Here is a 19,575-nt window from a genome sequence, read left to right on the forward strand (position 1 = left end):
ATATTTTCTCTGTGTCTGGAAGCATACCTTAATATCATAACGTTTTGGATGGCACATCCCACAGAGTTTTGGTTGACAGACTAATGATTTGGATGGTGAAACAGATTAGAGAGTCCCATTTATATTATTTAATGCATTAAATTCTTGATAATCCTTGTTAGAGGCCCCATTGATTATTGGTTTTCTGTTCAAAATAGACCTTGGTGGATTTAAATGGAATCCCACAAATGCTACCTGGAAGCTGATTTATTTTTATGTCAGTTTTTACATATCTGAAAATATGGCCCTCGTTTCTAGCAGAAGCAGAGTCAAAGTAGAAACAAAGCAGATGTTTCTCTGATTGTATCTAAGGATATGTCAATGGTATTCTTAGAAATAGAGAAATTTTGGCTTGGTAAACTACTGGTGGCGTTTTGCTTCTCATTAAAACATCAGATTGATAAAGTCCATGTATTGCTTTGTTCCAAAATGTTCAGGCTTCTTTAAACATTAGCATTCTTATGATTTCATTGGCACTGTGGGCTTCTAGGAAACTCACTTTTTACAGATTTCTTCCTTCACATCTTTCCTTCCATCAACCTGACAAGCAAGAAAAAAAGTCATCCCTAAAATTGCCAGTTGTAGCTGCTCCTGAAGACAAGGGATTACAATGAATGCTTAAAATTCGGTTCCAGGAAAGCTTTCTCCTATTTGGGGCTATGTCTCTCTCCCTATTGACAGAAAAACCAGGACTTTTTTAGATTTAGCAATGCTCTGTGTCAAAATTTTCTAACTTCAGACAGCATAGTCAGGGAAGTGACAGCTTTATACGTATCTCTTTTTAGAAGACCTCGGTAGTGTTGTAAATCTGGAGTTTATTCACAACTGTTGTGCTTATACATTGCTATAAAAATAGGCCAATATATCATGTGACGTGCAAACTACTGTTTTCACACTTAGGACACCAATCTGTAAATTTGAACCAGTAAATCTTCCTGAACATGAAGACAAAATTGGTACTTGTCTCATAAACACATTGGCTATGTATATTATGTCTAATGCAGCAAATGTTCCCCTAGAGGATAAACAATGTCATCCCTAGCTAAAGTGTTGTCTTTTAATGACATGGTTCATAAATTATAATGTCATTAAAAAATTAGATTCAAACTATTTACAAAAGCAAAATGAGTTCACCACAAAAGTGAGTGAAATGTAAATTAGAACTTGGATCTTTATTCTACCTCTTTAACATCAGTGTAAACTCAGATCTTACAAAGTGGTGTTTGCCTCCGTCAAAGTAGGATACTCCAGAGCACAGGAACAGCTCTGGTGAAGCATTCCAGCAGGGGTGTCCTTGTTGGCTGACCTTCTCTTCTCTCTGTCTTCTGTCTGTGATGCTTCCCCATTAATTGCATTTTCTGTCTGAGTAGGATTTTTACATTTGGTAGTGTAAGATTTATATATTTGGCAGCCTGTAAGGATCAACTTGGCTAAGGATGTTTTTCAAGTGAGACTAAGAGTGTCCACATGTGGTCTTTTCTGCCAGAAGGTATGAGTGGTAGAAGAGACATTTCACAGCTATGATCTGATTAAATGAAGCTTATCCATTGCTGTGTCTGAACTCTTGCCAGTTCAAAGATAGAGGTGTGATTCATGCTTCTTCCTTCAGATCTAGAATAGGTCTGCATGACTGTAGATACAATCACAACTCATATTTCAGCCATGATGTGAATAAGAAAAATCGAGAGGTGAGAAATCCTGGTATCTAGAGGAAAATAAGGTGATCACAGCTTTCAGATAAAATAATTAGAAAGAAGTCCTCATGAAAGCTGGAACAGGAGCAGATCATCTGTGAAGGACAGCTAAGTTAAGGCTTCACATTCCCTTTTTTTCCCTTCTCTTCCTTTCCCACAGAATTTTTCAGAGATTTACAAAAAATTTTAGCTCATCTGTCTGCATAGTTACTTGTATCACTACTTCATTTCTACACACCAATCAGTAGATCAGTTGTAGGCGCCATCTGTGTTTTTCAGAAGTCACCACTGTGAGAGAGAATGGTGAGTCCCCTCTGAAGCAGCTTCCAGCAGTACAACGACAACTGTGTCTCTGTCTTCCCGTGGATGCTGTTGCCTCGTCTATTAAGACATCACGATACTGACAAGAAATCAAGTACAACTAGCTCACCCTGAATCACAGTAAGGTCAAAACTGTGCTGTGAGATGATGCTTTGACTACCTCTCTGAGATATCATTTCCAGCAGTATACAGAGCTCTGTGTCACCGAGTGAAGCCTTGTCATTCTGTCTGAAACTGGATAACCAGGCAGCATCAGTATCTACAACTGCTTTATTTAACATTTGTCTTGCTTGGAAACTTTGTCTCTTCCTGCTAGGCTGATAAAGCAAGCCTGATAAAGCAAGCAGTGAATTTTGCTAAGATGTTGAACAATTTCGGCTGCTTCAATGGAAGCTGGCTCGCTGAGGCTGTGATGACCCCGTCAGTCACTGAGCTCTGATCCAGTTTTGCATCTGTTTTTTCAGCAGAATCATCCTCAAAGTCATGAATTGTCTGAATGAGTGGAATGAGGTAGAAAACAGTTGTCCCAGACTCATTCTTTTGTTTCCCACAAATGTTGCCTTTATGTGTCTACCCAACAGTAATGTCAGCAAGACAAGCAAATTTAATAGAAAGCATATTTTCAAAGGATCTTCACAGGCACTGAAAGTTACAGAAGCTAAAGTGATGCCTTGTAAGGGGTAATGGGAAAAGCAACAAAGTAAACCAAGATTCTGGCACGAGCAATCACAGCTGCTGTGAGGAATATCACTTGTTGTCAGTAATATTATGCAGGTGATGTCTACAAGACTGAGCACATGCTTAGTATTCTGGGCAAATAGTTGAATTTAGTTAAATGACTTGCTGATTCTAAAATTGTAGTCTACTAACCACTTGCAAATTATCTGTATTTTGCTTTGTGAATAACAGATGTGTTTGGAAGTCATTGTATTTCAGAATAATAGAATTGTTTGTTTACAAAACTCTAGGCTTTCAAAGGAGGTGTTTTTCAAAATTAGCTTGGGGACAGAAGAAGATGTCTTTTAAAGAATAACTTCCTTCTCAGGAGAAATGGTCATAGAAAACTATAGATCATAAGCTGTTTGCTGTTTTATCAGGAACATTATCTCTACAAACTTTAAAGGGTATCAGACCTTAGTTGTTGGCAGCTGCCAGTCCCAGAAAAGGCAAAATTATTATAATCCCTGTAAGAGGATTGTTAGACTGAGGAGCAGGAAAAAGGCTTTGCACACTGTTGCAGACACCTCTAACCCAGACCCAGCTACACTCGCAGAAGCTGCACTCGCAGTTCCATTTCTCTCATAAAAAATATTGGCAGTTGAAAAGAGAGTTTGAAGTTTGGAGGATTTGACTTTCCAAACAGACTCAGAATTTTATGCACCCACCTGGAAAGTGCTGCAGGAAACTCTGAAAGAAATTGTCTTAAAAACATAGCCAGGAGATGTGCATGGGAGTAGAGTGAGTGAGCGAACAGAAGTTGTGAATGCCTGTCTTGACTTCAGGTGTCATCAAAGCCACCATTACCTCAGAAGGCCTTGAATCAGGAGTAAAAGTCTAGTGTCAAGAGATGCATGCTGACCTAGTTCAGACTAGTATCACCACAACACCAGGAAAAATGATAATCATCTACATCAAATACTGGGTACTTAGAGAGTTAACAACACTTTTATCCCCATCCCAGGATCAGTGTGGTAAATTCAGTAGAACTTGGACTTAATCTTGTTCATCCTGGAAATAAAGGCATAAATATGAAGAGAAGACTCAGTGAAAAGACAAGTAGTTCATGTTTATTTTGTACGGCTTTTCCCCCCTAAGAAATACCAATAGCACAAAGTAATAAGAGCAAGGCCAAAGTATTCTAAGGAATACTTTTTTTTCAGCCCTGCCTTCTGTTTCCATTTTCACTTGGATGAAAAAAAAGTGTTATTAAAGCTTCCCAGTGATTACACATAGCCCTAGAGGCTACTACGATTGACTTGAAAGGAGTAAGTATCAGAAGAGATGACATAAAACGCAGTCTTTACTGAAATTCTAGTTGTTAGAATACAGCTGAGGCACTTTGCTTTAGGAAGAAACAGGTTCATACCATATCAGAGATTAATATGCTCAGGAATTTTTGGTATGAACCGTGTAGTCATAACCTTTTTTGTAAATGTGGTAATAGATTGCTAATTTGCATTATTTTAAATTTTATTTATTCCATTTTCATATCTTGATTCAACCACGTAGGAAACAGGAGTAGCACTACTGGACTTTGAGAAAAATGTAGGAGAAATAGGGAGAAATCTCTCTGGAGATTAGACTGGAACACTCCTTGAATATCAAAGGGTTTTTTTTCTGCAGAAGGACTGAAGAAGGTGTTTCAAAAGTCGAGAGATACCTAAAAGCTAATAACAGAGCTATCTTCTTGTCTCAGCATGGCATGACAGGAGCCTGAGAGATTAGTACTGTAGATAGGGAGTTCAGCTGCTTTTACTGACCCCTTTTTTTCTTCCTGAATATAAGGTCTAGTGGCCAAGAACCATGATTATTCAGCAAGACAAGAGTTCCCAGAAGTTTTCATGGTTTGATCAGCTCAACACATAACTTCAATATAGCTGCAGTTATAAGGCTCTTGTTATTGCATTACGTCCAAAGGAGTGTTTCCTATTGAATTTCAGAGGAAGAGAAAGAAGAATTGCAAGATCAAGACCTTTTGTGTTTACGCATAATTACTGAGAAGTTTTCAACAGAAGAACTCTACAGTAGTTAGAATCAGAGAGGAAAAGGTAACAAATCTGAGTAATTCACTAATGATAATACTAGCCTCACATTTGACATTCTGTCCCTGCGTGTTACTGTATGTTATTGAGGGATAAGCAATTAATAACATTGGTGAGATTGTCCTCTTTCTCTGCAACTGTAGCTACATGTTTTGTTCTTTCATAGTCCACGTTCTTTAATCTTGCTTTTTGTCAAGGCCTCTTCCCCAAGGCCTTTTCCCAGTCATTCATGTATGTATGAATCAGAGATCGTGCAGGGACTAACATAGCCCATGACATGGAACTGTGAGTGATAAATCTGTCTGGGGGAGGCAGGGTCCATGATGTGGTATAAAGATGCCAAACTAATGGGAGTCCTTGTGGGTGCCACAGGACAAGTCAGATTCAGAAAACACATTTATTGCTCTGTGAGGATGCCCTTTTGTGTTATAGCTGATCTGACTGAATTGTGGGCTATTGACAAATACAGGTGATCCTATTTTTTTTCTCTCTTCCTGTGCATCACAAGTGGCAAACTTTATCTGGTCCTTTATGTCATATTAAATATTTATACAGATATGCAACAAGTCAGATAAATCTGCTGATGTGACAGAGAATGTAACCACCTTTTTTGTAGATTGGTTGTTTGGTGGATCAGTGAAGCAGAACACCACAATCTAAATTCTCAAAATTAATAGATCCACTTTTACATTGGTGAAGGAAAGACAGAAGGTAGAAAAGTGGTTTAGTGAGAGATGCCTGCTGCTATGTAAAATTAAACAAAACACAGAGATGCACCCGAAAACATAGCAGGTAGCTTTCTAGGACAGAGAGTTCTAGAATCAATTCTAGGATCTCATAGTCCATTGGACCATTCTGTACCTATTTCCTCTTCTCCCAGCAGGTGTGTAAAAGCTTTTGATTTTTCTTTCTAAAACATCGCAAAAGCAGTTCACTAATTCAGCAACACAGTTCCTCTTAGGATTTGTCGTAGATTCTGGTGTTGACTTGCCTACATAGCACTCCTGTGCTGTTGCCATATTCCTTCTGCCTGCTTATGTACCACTTCTGGTGTCTTGTTAGGCCTGCAGAACAGGGCTAACTGCAGTAGGCTTTGAATCCTCTTTATCACACAACGGAGGACTGAGACAAAAAGGTTTAGAGCCATCTAGGTGGTAAATGATGCTGTTCGTTTTGGTTTGATCAAAGCATTTATACAGTTGAGCTAAGGCATGCAGCTGTGCTCACACATGCAAATTCTTACTAATAACTTGCCTGCCGCTGTTGGTTTTTTCCTCAGAACTCTTCGCAGTAACATCAGTTAAAGTTGCATTATTAATTTCTATTAATTAACACACCAAATCAGAAAACCAACTACTGTTTGGCTTATTTTTAGTTTAAAAGTTTTATTTAGTGCTGGAGTGAATGATTGGATCCCAGTTCACGATTCCCCAGTAAAAGAGACATGGGCATACTAGAGAGAGTCCAGCCATGAAAATGAAGAAAGGCTGAAGGACTGTTCATAACGGAGAAGAGGAAACTCAAGGGGATCTTGCCGATGGATATACATACCTGAAAGGAGAGTGCAAAGAAAGCTAGGTGCTTTTCTGTTCTACCTAGTGAGCAATGGGCACACACTGAAATACAGAAGGCTGCCTCTAAACATCTGGAAACACTTTGTCACTGTGAGAACTACTGAGCACTGGCACAGGTTGCCTATAATAGTGGTGGAGTATCCATCCTTGGAGATATTAATAATGTGATGGGCCACAGTCCTGGACAACTGACTGTAGGTGTCCGTGCTTGAGCAGGTCATTGGACCTGATAACCTCCATTGTATCTGTTCCATGATATTATTAATCTCCTGTTTTTACTGAGAGTTTGAACTTCTATCATTTACTGCTTACAACGCTTTCTGATCATAAATTACACAGTAATATGATTTCCCAATGTGTCTAACTGTTCTGTATGATTCATCCACAAAAAGGAATACCAGAATTACTGCCATATGCACTCTGTCTTTAATCTTACCAAAATAAACACTAAAGGCATTGAGGGTGAAGCAAATTGCTCAGTTTCCTAAAATAGAACAAACAGCAACATGTTAGCCTCTTCTTCATCACGCATAACTGAAGAATTCTCTGTTAGTAATTAATATGAAAAAAAGTGTAAGAGAAATAAGGCAAAACCTATATGGATGTGAAGGCAATTTAGGAAAGATTTTGGACTATATTGTTAACCCCCCAAATCTTAGATGTCCCATCCTCAGAATCAGCTCCAAGAACAACACTGTACTCCGTGATCTATCTGCCATGAATAGAACTTTCAGTATTTTTACCAGAGGCTGTAGTTGTCAAATTTAAGGGCACAGGCAAAGGAAATACATTCACTTCTGGACCACTTTCTTCTAAATGTTTAGCTGTTCACATGACACTTATTCCACTGATACCAAAGAATATATTTTTATGTATGAAGTCTAAATCCATACTTAATCCATGTAGGATCAAGACCTATTTTTTTCACTGACTTGGTTTCTTCATCTGGAGTATAGCCATCTGCTATGTCAGTGATGCTGATAAGAGATGCTTTGCAGATAAGAATTCTGAAGGAAATGTTAATTGCCGCTATTTCTTTTTACTTATTACTACCATTTATTCTTGGACAAATAAACAAAAAAACATACAAGCAAACCTCAATAAAACCCACCCACATTCACAAATAAACCCCACCCAAGTCCGAAACAAACAACCCCTCCTTAACCACTTAATGGAATAAAACACAAGTAAAACTGAAATAAAGTTTGTGTTATCCTAGGTTTCTATTAATTTTTAACTAAATGTAGTTGTCTGTCTGACCAAAGCACCTTCCTTTTATACTGCTGATTGCCCTAAAATGTATAATAGCTGAACCATCCTCATAATGTCCTAAAGGGCATACCACTTCTGTACACTTCTTTTTGGCAGATGTACTCAAAAGTGAATGTTCTGGACTTCAAGTTAAATGCTGTTTGAAGACTTTTTGACTGCATGTACACTTATAAGTTTGGACTATATAAATGTGTACAGAGATGTTTTGAAACAAGCCAGATCTGCTTATTTTTCCAACCTAATTGCTGAACGGGCAGACTGCCCTATTCTCTTGTAACTTTTTATTGCAGGGAAGCTGACTAATCTGGCTCTTCCTCCATCAACAGAACTTTGTGAACAGTTCACATCCCACTTTGAGAACAAAATTAAGATAATTGTGAGTTAGTTGCCCTCTAACAAAGCTGCCAACACTAACAATTCTGTAATTCCAAATCTTGAACCTGTCAAAATTCTCAAACTACAAATACTTTTGGCATTTTATGCTCCAACACCTCAGGGCACTATTATGTTTTGCCAAATCTTTGGTCCAAACAGTTACAGTTTTTCTTGATTCTCTAATCCCACCGGATTCTCATATTGTTAATCTTTCTTTGATGGTGGGGAAGGTCCTAATAATGACACAAAGTAAAACAATTATCTGTCCAGTTTTAAGAAAAAAAATCTGCTACCAGTAAAAGATCCAATATGTTGCCATGTAATACTCAATCATCATTCTTCTTTCTTTTTTTTTCTTTTTTTCTTTTTTTTTTTTTTGTGATTGTAGCACACTGCAAATGTGGCAATGTCTTTCAAAGAATGTCTCTTGGCTTTGTCTCAGATTGAACCCTGTCCTCTGCACTGTGAAACAATATTCTGAAGAGTTTATTTTTGATTTTTGTACCCTGACTGATGATTAATTTTTGCTGCTGCTGCTTAACCTCTCAATTTTCCTTGGCATTATTTTGATCATAATAGAATATTAGGTCTCTTGGCACCTCAGATTGATTTTTTTCTGGTTTTCATTGAGATCTTTCATGCACATATTCTCTTTCTGTCCCTCTCTCTCATGCAAGTGTTCAAAGGCGCACGCACTCCCATGTATTTTGCATACATCGTAGCACAAAACAGGCAAGCAAAGGTGGTCTGATGGTTAACAACCAACTCTCTTGGCCAGTGTGTGGGTTTATTCACTGTAATTCTATTAGTAGATATAATACCTAGCATATAAACAATTTTTCATCAGAAGATATGAGAGTTTTATCAGAGATGAGTAAGAACTAGTGTCTCTACAGAGACTTTGTGGCAGGCAGAAAAGTTGGACCCTTATATTATTGGGGAAAGTAATTAGCCTGGGTGCAGAAAACGAGCTATCAGCATACAGTGAAGAAAGGGGTATTATTACTGAAGTCACATTGTTTTTCAGCCATCCTGTCTCAGCCTATTTATTTGATACAGTTTTGTACACACCATTCACGATACATGCAGGTTCAGGTCCTGTTTCTCTCAGTCTCTGTGACTCAGTGCAAATCTTTTATGTCATTTCGTTAGTTTCCAGGCCATTTTTTGTGTACAGCACTGTCTATTGGGCATTCATCTGCCCAGATATCTCATCTCATGGCTGGGCTTCACGTACGAAGATTTGGGAAGGGCTCTACACACGTTTGTTACAAGCGCGCTGGTGGCTAAAAAGGCCAACACGAGATAGAAAGTCCAGTTGCAAAAGGCACAGCAGAAAGACTCCTTGGATGGTATTGGCAAGACATTATTCTTTCTGCGTTGCCTTTTCTCCTCGAGAGTGATCCTGCGTGCATTCTCAAAAGAAGCAGCAGCGTTATAGATATATCGCCCTCGAGCCTGCACAATGGATTTTTCAGGTGAGACGCAGCATGCACAGAACTGGACTCACCCTTTAATCCTTAAGTTCATCTGCCAGGGCCTGGTAAGTTTGGCTGCTGATAGTGACATCCTTAGAACGTAGGTTTAATTAGAGCGTCCTTCTCTTGGATGGATGGCCTTACAGGGCTAAGCGAGCTCCATCTGCCCAGGTTTGGATTTAGAGTTGTCCTTCTCCTAGGATCACTGCTGGAAGGCTGGTGAGCCCGTCCTGCCCATGGACACATTTTATCTGACCATTCAGTTTTGACTTGTCTGGCATGAGAGACCCTGCCGGAGGCGTATACTACTGCCAGCATAGCTCGCGACCTCATAAGGGCACACAAGGTTCTCATCCACTAAAATGATTAGGGACAGTCTGGCAGGTCTGATTAGGCCTTTAGGTGTTAGACCACTTCATTTTGCTGCACAGTGTCTATTAGCACTGGTCTTTTGCTTAGCTTTTCTGAAGATGTAAAACAAAGACATGTAAAATGAAATCACCAGTCATTGGTTGCAGAAAGGAATTGCACCAACTTGCCTTATTTGCATTCGTTATTGATGCTCAAGGTATTCCTGCCTTATAAATCAAATCTTGTTTTTTACCAACTCTTATCTTATAGACAACTAATAACAGTATTCTCAGCCCATTCTGGTATTTGTTGTGTTTCTTGAAAAGGCTACCAAAATGCTGGCTCATTTCTCTTTGTAGATTGTATTGTTTTAAATGTTTTGTATGGTCAAGTCCTTTTACTGTCAACATCTATTCTCCAGATTATTTTGGAAGTGTCTGGGATATTTAGTTATCACTCAGCTGTGATAACTCCCCTCCAGGCACGTTCACACCCAGCCTGAGGGGTCATCTCTGCTAATGGGCCATACTGGACTGGCATAATAGGCAGATGCAACGACCCAGACAGTCAAAGACTCCAAAAATATCCCATGACTCAGAGAGTTATATCACCCATTGTGAAACTCCCTGCCCTGAACCTGACCATATATAATCTGGGGTTTTGCGATTTCTGGTACCACTTGTCAGATCCAGAGGAGGACCAGACCTCCAACAGGACTGTGACTGTCACTCTCGACAAGACTGCGATCATTACTCTGACAGAACTGTGACCATCATCTGGACCAATAGGTTTCCTTTTACTTTGCACCTGGGGGGGGGGTACGTGGTGCTCAGCACAGGGGTAAGGAACACTGTTCTGTTCTCATCCCAGGATGGTGGATTACACATCTGCCTTTGGGGGTTAAAACCAGTTTTCTCTGCATCATTGTATTTATCAAAATCTTTTTAGTGAATCGTAACTCTGACTTGTAATGTCTCGAGTTGGGTTCATCACTTCTGCGGTTTACTTTTAAACCAGCACAATTGCCTACACACATATCAGCATATCATTTTCCTTTCTGGAAAACTCTCTTTCATAAAAATTATTGCAGAAAATAACCATTGAGCACACTCTGAAAAAATGTGTCATTGAAAGATGCCTTATTTAAAGACTAAAAAGACTTTGTGGAAAGTCTCAATTCTCGTGCTGAACCTGAAAGATGTTCTCAGGTTATTCTGCATTCAATCAATGAATATTATTACCCTTTGAACATGACTAGGCAAATTCAGAAAGAAGTAATAATGATTCTGTAATTTCTTCAGGTCATGTGGTTTTAGTTGAGAAATCATTTTCTCTCCAAATCACTATTCAAGAGAATTATGGTAGTCTTCAGCTATGGCATAAATCTATATTAAAATGGTTCTTATTTCTTTTGTCTAAAACATGTGATCAAAGCATCTAATCTTCAGTCTTTTCTAGCAATGATAAGTGGATAAATGCTTGATTTTAAAAGGGAAGCTGAGTGCCTGATAGTATCTATTATAGCACTTTTCCTGCTGAAATGACTTGGGATGTACTGATGGCATCAAAATTTGCCCATTCTTATTACTCTTTACTCTTTCCTGCCAAAAACTTAAATAAAAAGGAAGAAATTTTATATAATATATAAGGGAACTTCTCAAAGTGCATGTTTTGTCTTTGCTTAATGTACTTCCTCTCTTCCAACCCTATGAAGTTTTTCTTTGGAATAATTAATATATTATGTTTATTAATATAATCATAAAATAAATGCTTTAGTATAACATTTTGTTATTGTCTGTACCATTTATATTTTTCTACATTCACTGAGGGGAGTCTAATGTTGCAGTTCCATGTTAAACATGTGAAACCTTTATTTTGAGGCTTTGCAACCTGAAAGAAGCTCCAAGGAGGAGCTCAGAAAAACGTCATATGTACCTTTTTTTCCTGTTCCTTTTTTCTGTGTACTACTTCTGTATCTTTAAATTTCCTATGCTTTCCTATTTTCCTTTTATGTCTGAAAGAAGTGTCTCTGGGCTCTCTTGCTTACTGCTCAACTCTTCCACCTCTGCTCTTCTGTGATATTTTTGCAAATCTGAAGAACTCTCTGGAAGTTCCATGGAGAGCAAGACTACATGGTGGACAACAAAATTAACAGTCAAAATGGCAGGAAGAATACATTAGGAAAGGTGCATGCCAGGGCTGCTCAGGGAATATCAAATTTAACAGAGCAGAAGAGTAAGATCATGAGTGTACTCGCCTCACCACCTTGAGATGCAACGAGAATATGCTGTTTGGGAACAGAAAGAACACAGCCTGGCAATAGAGAATGTAAAATTAATTTCTGTTTAGAATCAGTCTGAGCTTTCAAAATGTTGCAGGTTTAATTTAAATGTCTAGGACATAACAGTGGTTTAGATTAGGTTGGATTTGTGTGATAAGTCCATTTGTTTCCTCTCTGTAATGAAGATGACTTGTGCCATAAGTGATAGAGTATAAGTATAGTATAAATATAGTATAGTATAGAAGTACAGAACAGACAGGAAATTATTCAGAAATATGGAAGTTTTTGACTGTCAGAGGACACTAGGTCAATTAACTTGCCTGACATGCATTATAAGTCTGTTCTACCAGATAAATGGGTAGTTTCATATCAAAAGTAGTGATAACACTTCAGAATTTTATGAATCCATTTCAGATAAATAGCCTTGTAATCCATTCATATCCGTATGTCTGAAAACAGGCAACACAAATAATGATTAATTTGACTTTCACAAGGACTCCATTGAACTGCATATATGTCTTGTCCTTTAATTTCCTAATCACACATTGTATTGGCAATGTGACTTTGACTATTTTGATATTCTCTGGAAATATAAATGTAATAGGTTGAAATTATTAACTTTTGAAAAATTCAAAATTTTTAGTCTGACTAATATAGACTGAATAAGGATGTGATTCCTCTTCATACTACTGTCTGAAGATTGTAAGCTTCAGTAAAGATGTGGTAAGTTATTTTGGAACAATAGCCTGTTATGGTCTAAGAACAAATTTCAAAATGAAAGTATATTTTGGTTAAGTTACTGAAATATGAAACACCTGTACCTTACTATCCACGTGTTGTCCTGTAAAGGTCCTGTAATAACTGTTGAACCTGTTTTAAAGTGCATTTCTCATACTTTAAATTAAATAAACAACATTTAAAAAATCAGAAAACCAAATTTCATAGTTTGCAAAGTCCAAGACCTTCAGTCTATGCTGTTGTGAAGATCAGGACAATGTATCTTAAGATCACTGTAGTGGTCTTTTCTCACTGGAACAAAAGAAGCAATGGTGATCCTTTCGGGATTAAGTGAAAGGACATATCCCATACATGTTGCTATAGGAACTGTTTTCATACCAAAAATGGAGTTTGGGAGGAACAGCATTCTAAGGTTTGCTCTTGGCTTTGGGGCAGAACTGAAGTATTATGATTACAGCAGTGGTTGCAGGAGATGTGTCACGTGTACATTTGACATTCTGGCGTGGGAACATGGTTTAACGAGTTGCTCTGGTACGTGGTTGTTAGGTAGAAGCTGAAACTTTCATTCATGCTGCTTCACCCAGACCTCCACATGGAGCAGTGTGCCATCTGAGTCCTCACAGTCTGGTCAAATCCCTTCTGCACTCCAAGCCACTGGCTGTTCTATAGGCAGTTTGCACAGTAAGGATGCGGATAACCACTGCCTAAGTCTCTGATGCTTTCCTGCGTAGTTTGGTGCCAGGAAGATAGATGGAGTTTTACAGCTTGTTGTTTGATTCTTATCCCTTCATTTTCCTCAATGATTACTTCAAAATGTCAGCGCAGGTGTTACCTGATCCCAACTGCTATAGGCTGGCTCCCATCTCCTTTGTCCTTCCACTGTATCTCTATATACCATAATGGGGTGGTTAGCCTCAGTTTTTTTCTACTTTTTCTCAATGCAAAATCATGTTCTCAAAAATTAGCTGCACTTCTCTTACTTCCAAGCATCAGGAATGACTACAAGTGCACTGATAGGCTCAATGTCTTGGAGCATTCATAGGGTTTAACTGGTCAAGTTTTTCTTACGTTTATGAAATAAATCTGACCATTATGGTTTGGTCTAATGGAACCTTTCTACTGGACATTTTTATTTCTTCTGTTCTAAGGTCCGCTGGGTGTTTTTCTTGATGAACTCTTTTCTCAGTGCAGAGGTCCAAAGCATCAATTGCCTTTCCATTTCTTTACTTATGATGCATTGTATTTTGGAGATTTATGAGGGTTTTCCCCATCTTTTTTACTGAAAGCCTCAAGATTGTTATTGAGTATTTTTGAGGGAAGAAGGAGAGGGTACAGTAGAAAGAGATGATTCATTTTTTAACTTTTTTGAACTTAACAGCTATTCCACAGTTGCCTCCAATGTCATTGTAGCAAACTTGGTGACCAGAGTGTTTCTTTCCAATCTATACTTTCTCTCTCTTCTTTCTAAACCCCAAAATTCATACTTGCACTGCCAGTGTAGCAGAACACCTAGCTTGCTCCAGCCAAAATGTGCAATAGCTCAGCTTTACCTTTTAGGGTTGTCTTTTTTTTTTTTTTTTTTTTTTTAATATTTTCAGTTAGATGGAGGCCAAGTAACTATGACAGGCTACAGAAAGCCTACTTGTTTTCTCCAAACAGGGGAGTTAGCTCCCAGTATAGATTTAGCACAGGTGCACAAGGTGAAGTAGTAAGATCAGCTTGGTTGTCAGAAGGCAAACAGGAAACTAGAAAAACTGATTTGTTTAGTCAGAAGGAAAGAGTGCAGGATTTCACAATGGGGTGCTCAGGTAGGTTTTTAGCCTACAGTGTGTGGTCGTTCTATATATTTCCATACATCAGCTGTTTTGGTTTTGGCTCCTTTTCTGTGAATAATTCACACTGGAGGATGTTAGAAAGTAAGCCTTGCTGCAGAAAATTGCCAAGTACAGTATGCTTGCTTTCTTTTGAAAAGCCTGGTTTTTTATCTATATAATTTTTTCTTTGAGTAGCTGTATTTCTGGATTCAGTTCTGCATGTCAGTTGCCAAGAACCCATAGTTCTAGATCACTTTATGGAAAGTAATTAACCACGTGAAGAAGTGAAACAAACGTGTCTTCTAAAGACTCAGAAATTGCACTAGAGCAACTGTTATGGAGTGGCAAATACTCTACTGCAGTTACTTGAGTATTTCAGTTTTTGATTTAGAGAGTACTCCTTGAGAGTTTTTCTTCATATCCTGTTCAGTTTTATTCGTTTACCTAGTAAAGTCCATTGGTTGTGAGGTGCTGTTGTAGCAGCTAAAAATTTTCTATTTAGTGCTGAAGCTGTGACAGGACACTTTCCACAGTATGCATGATACACATCACACATCTCTTTCAAAAGAGCTATTGCTCTGTCCCCAATTCCTTCTCTACACGTAGAAGTTTACTAATGTACTTGTTTTGGCTGGGGTGAAGTTAATTTTTTTCACAGAAGGGCTGATAAACTAGAGATGTTTATGTTATTGCTGAGCAGGGCTTGCACAGAGCCAAGGCCTTTTCTGCCTTTTGTACTGCCATACTGGCAAGGAAGTTGGGGCTGCATGGGAAGCTGGGAGGAAACAGAGCCAGGACAGGTGACCCAAACTGACCAAAGCAATATTCCATACTGTAGGACACCATACTCAGGATATAAAGTGCGGGAAAGAAGGAGGAAGGGGAGGATGTTTGGAGTGATGGTGTTTGTCTTCCTAAGTAATTGCTACATGTGATGGGGCCCTGCTCTCCTGGAGGGGCTGAACACCTGCCTGCCCATGGGAAGCAGTGAATTCATTCCTTTTTTTTGCTTTGCTTGTGTGTACAGCTTTTGTTTTCCTTATTAAACTGTTTTTATCTCAACCCACGAGTTTTCTGGCTTTTACCCTTTCAATTCTTTCCCTGATCCCTCTGGTGGGGGAGTGAGTGAGTGGCTGTTGGGTGGGATTAAACCGTGACAACCAAAATGGCTATCCCTGAACAATGATAACAGAATTAACAATTATATTCCAGAATTTGACTAATGGAAGTTAGTCAGACAGATGAGCTTATTGTAAGCAAAAAAAATCATCTCCCATAGTCCAGTAAGAAAAAAAGAACATTAACAGGACACGTATTTCAGAATTTTTCCTGCAGCTTTTTACCTGGTGGTACACAAAGCAAGAGAAGACACAGTCCCTGTTTTGAACTTTTATTCCCTGAGCCTGTCAGTCTTTTCTTTCCTTTCCCCATCGTTAGATTCAGCAGTGATTTACAAAGGAAAAAAACCAAAACCAAATAATAATAAAAACAAACAAACAAACAAACAAAACCAAAACACAAACAGAAAAAATCAAGCTACCACAGTTCAGGCGTAGAGAAATCTCTTAGAAAATTGTAAGTTGTGAAGTAGCACTTAAGTGGAAAACAGAAAGTGTAGGGTTTTTCTGTTAAAAAATATTGAGTCATGATTATGATGCTGTGGCAAAATTGGAAAAGAACCCTACAATTTCCATTTATTTTTAAAAATATTGTGGCAAACCCACATTATTCTTATGACAATATGAAACATTGACATACTACTATTCTTGAGTTTTGTCCAGACCTTATCATTTTCATGTCACATGCAAACAATCATATATAATAGATTCTGTATTTTTGAGAACTGTTTTTAGATAAAGTAAACTCTCTATGTTTCCCTGCTTGAAGTAGCCAGCCAGTGTTGCATTCAAAATGTTGAGTTGCTTGATTTTGGAAGGCTTGACATCAGGGATTGTAAAGGAGGTCTGCCTTTCAGACTGCTCCTTTACACTTTTTCTGAAATTGTGGTGAATGAAATACATGTAAGAGTGTGCACTCAGCAGAAATAATAAAAAAAAATCTCAAAAGCTGCGCTTAGATGTCAGAGGTAATTAAAGTATTCTACCTATTAAACCTGTTATCACCCAGAGAATAGATTTTAAATTCTGTAATCCTATCTGGAAAAACATATTAATGTACTGGATTATAGACTTAGTAGTGGTTTGGGGCTAAAAAAAAAAAAGGAAAGAAAAGAAAAAAGAGACTAAAGACAAAACCTATGTTTGAAAAGCTAATTTAATTCTCAAATAATTGAGAATACTTTCAGATGGACTGTGCATGAAATTAGGAATTAAATTAATCTAAATTTGTTATGGTTTAGTGCAACTTTCTTTGTACACTGACTTGATTTATTTTTACTTGGTCTTTACAGCAGAGAATTCCTTTTCTCATCCCATCTGCAGCATGTCTTGCTTGGAGCAGAGTTTGTTTTGTTGATGGACATAAATATTTGAATCTATGAGGACGATTTGGTGGCTGGGGGAATTCATAATAGACTATAGCGCATTTTGCCCCAAGGGTCACTAGTTCACATCCGTATCAGGTCAATAGCAGCAGAAAGTCATTATGGATCTGGCTAGCATCTGTCTTGTAGCCATTGCCAAATCATTTAAAAATCCCTGTCCAATTCCACGTGGCCAGGTGTTTTCCCTTCTCCCTGAACCAGTGGCCTGCAGCAGACCTCCTCGGCCAGCCTCTCACTACCTGCTCCCAGGGAATGGACACAGTCCCCTTTCCTGCAGGATACCTTTGTCCCCCGGGCATCCCAGGCATCAGCGCATCCCGATACCTACCGCCCCTCAGCACAGCCCGGGAGAAGGCAGCAAGGTGCCTGTCCCGAGTCCCCGGACGGACATTCCACGGGCTGGGGATCTCATCCCGGGGCCCGCCGGCGCCCCCGCCCGCTCCGCCCCGCCGGCGGGGCCGAGGGCGCCCCCCGGGGGCCCCTCCCAGCTCTGCACTGCCCGCAGGCGGCGGGGACCGGCGGCGACCCTCGGCACGACCCCCGGCACCGACCCCCTGCCCGGCTCCGCGTAGTCCCGTCTGCCCCGTACCCCGTGCCCGGCCCCGGGGAGCGCTGCCAGCGCCTTTTTCGGGTAGTTTCACTGACTCTTGCCGCGCTTCGGCCGCTTTCTAATTCCGGGGAAGGAGAAAGCGGAGGGAAGTGCGTGGCTTCAGTTCGGGAAGCGCTCGGGAGGCGGCGGTGCCACCAGGCCGCCTGGCCCTTGGCCGCTGCTTGGGCCGGAGGAGCAGCGCCCGGCGCGGCTGTCCCGGGAGGGCTCTCGGTGGGGGCACCACGTTTTAACCACGTGTGTAGAAATAGGTCCGTGTAGGACCATTGTGTAGAGCCTTCCTCCATCCCTTCTCCTCCCCCTCTTCTTCTCTTCGAGGCGAACTGAAATCCGAACGGTGAGATGTAGGAGAGCGCGAAACCCCTTGAATCCCATCTGAATAAATGTCTATATTAATGAATTATTAACTCGGCCGCTCGTGACCTTAAAACTGGAATGAGGAGACGCCTAGGGCAAGAAGGAAAGCTGCTGAATCCTTTATCGGACTCCTGTCAGAGGTAACCGACCATTTGTCTTCCCCAGATCAGGAGAATTAATTAATATGAAAGACAAACTTTTTAATTGTGTGTCAAACGAAATCAGATAGGGTGTCCCCGATTCAATCCCTTTCTAAAGGGGGTTTAGCTCCCTTTTCTACCCCCAGCGTAAAATAAAACCCTCAAGTTTCCAAAGAGACGGGCATTTTTCTTGAGTGTTATTTACAAAACAAAAACCATGCAACAAAAAAAAATCCAAAAAAAACCCCAAAACCCAAAACCCAACCAAACACCCTAAAAGGGAAAAAGAAACAATCGCAGGGAAAATGATGAATTTGGGTAGTTAATTTATCGATCTTGGCTCCTCTTCTCGCTTGTTTTATTTTAGAGGTCATTAATCAATGAAGAAAAACACCACCGTGTTCCCCTTTTGCATTTAATACACTTACCCTCCTTATTTATTTCTTTTGAACAAATTCCTAGCAAATATTCACCAATCGATTCGTAGGCGATGGATTTTTATAAAGGTTTGATCGCTTTCTAAATGGTCAATGTGATTTGTTTCAGCACTCGTCCTCTAAATAATGAAAAAACCTGAGAGAAGGGGAAGAAGGAGGCAGTAGTTGAAACCTCCTTTCTTTTTTCTGCACATCTCTACATCCTGGAGGAAGAAATAAAATAATTTTTAAAAAGAATAATAAAAAAAAAAAAAAAAAGGAGAAACAGTAACAAATAGACCGTAGACAAACTCGGCGGAGACAGAAGGGACGCGCACAAACCGCTCTGCCTTGGGAAGCGAGACCAGAGGTCACGGTTTGCTAAAGACACCCCGGGGAGACGCAGGTTCAGGGCTGGGAGCCCTGCTGGTGGATCTGCCTGTTCTGCTCTTCCCGAGGGGGTGAAGGAGCCGGGAGCGACGGTGTGTCGGAGAGGCTGGGAGAGAAGCCGTCCTCTGCCCCGGTGAGGCACGCCACTCCCCTCCCGCTGGCCCGGTGCGGGGAGCCCTGCTCTCCCCGCCCGCCGCTCGGCACCGGCGCTGACCCGCTGCCCACCGACCTTCCCCCCGGCCGCACTCCTGCTTTCCCACCCTGGGTCGAGTGGACCCGGCGCAGCGGGGGTGCTCGTCGTTAAGGAAAAAGGCCAAAGGACAAGACTTGCCTTATGAGGTCCGCCCACCCCTCCTGAGCGACTGACCGATCGGACTCGCGGCAGAGCCGAGGGATCCCTCTCTGCCGCCCGCTGCCCGCACGGCCCTGAGCACCGGCGTAGACAGCGAGCCCTGTACTTCTT

The sequence above is a fragment of the Corapipo altera genome, unplaced genomic scaffold, assembly GCF_003945725.1.
Source record: "Corapipo altera isolate COAL_440 unplaced genomic scaffold, ASM394572v1 61286, whole genome shotgun sequence".
Taxonomy (NCBI): Eukaryota; Metazoa; Chordata; class Aves; order Passeriformes; family Pipridae; genus Corapipo; species Corapipo altera.